This window comes from Notolabrus celidotus, chromosome 6 (genome assembly GCF_009762535.1).
Source record: "Notolabrus celidotus isolate fNotCel1 chromosome 6, fNotCel1.pri, whole genome shotgun sequence".
In the NCBI taxonomy this organism is placed as follows: domain Eukaryota; kingdom Metazoa; phylum Chordata; class Actinopteri; order Labriformes; family Labridae; genus Notolabrus; species Notolabrus celidotus.
The window spans coordinates 10,183,513-10,184,643 of record NC_048277.1 but is presented as its reverse complement, the minus strand read 5'-3'; positions in this window follow the sequence as shown (position 1 = coordinate 10,184,643).

The following is a 1,131-nucleotide window of genomic DNA, read 5'->3' as shown; positions in this document are numbered from 1 at the left end:
CATCACATAGCCTCATTGTGAGCCTGGAAAACCTGGTACTGTAGTGTGGTGCTCGTACTTTTTTAAGTTGGGGCATAAAGTCCAAAAGTTAATTTCCAGGCCGACTTTCCAAAGAGGTGAAATATAATGACTTAGATTTAAAAGTGTTGATAACACGTCAGAGTCCTCCCTCCTGTTGGAGAGTTTAGCAGTGAGCCTCAGGAGGTCTTTGGCCATACAAGAGGCATAGAATGCATCTGTGGACACATTTGTCTGCTGCGTTTGAAGAGGCCTTTGATTGGGCAGGCTATGACACGCCGCTGTGAAGCAATCAGTCTTTAAATACGTGTCCCAGGATTACCACACAGCTTCTGGTTAGACTTTCAAAATAAGGCGTTAGACATATAAAGGAGCTTAATATTCTAGTTTGACTTGAAATCTGTGACATGAATTATCAACTGATTCAAGCGTACTGGACTCAGGTTGGTAATGTCTCTGCACTAAAGTTCTTGGTTACATTTGAGTGTGAACATTTATTTATACAGATGCTTAATATACCTAATGTTTAAAGAAAGTCAACCTCCTGGCTGCCTGTTCACAGGAATCAAACCTCCTGAGAGACAGTCTCGTGGCGGTCTGACATCACTCATGAAGATCTCTGTCTTCAGACTGTCACCTCCTTTCTGTGACAGAGACACTGAAGCATGCAGCTAGCTTTGTAGCAGCATCATTACTCTCTCAGCTGCTGGTTGAGGATAGCAGAGGTGAGGAGGAGGAAGTGAGTCACACAAGAGTTTGAGAGTCACAGATGCATGCTGCATCCCTGTAACCATGGTGACTGACTGTCCTCCTGCATCCGGACGAGGAAGAGGAGCTGATGAAGATGACTGAGCTGACAGAGAACACTTTCATAGATTAGTGTCGTTGGTACAGATCCAGCTGACTTTGAACCCAGGTAAACAAACAGCTGCTGAGAGGGTCTGCTGGAGGCCAGATGAGCTCATCTATGTTTCATATCTGTTTCAAAACCTGATATTCTGCAACTGAACACAGCCTTCAGATTCAGGACTCTTCTTCATGGCATGCAGAAAGGAACAGGAAGGGGTTAAATATATGTTTATTTGACACAATTTAACTTCACCATCCTGAATC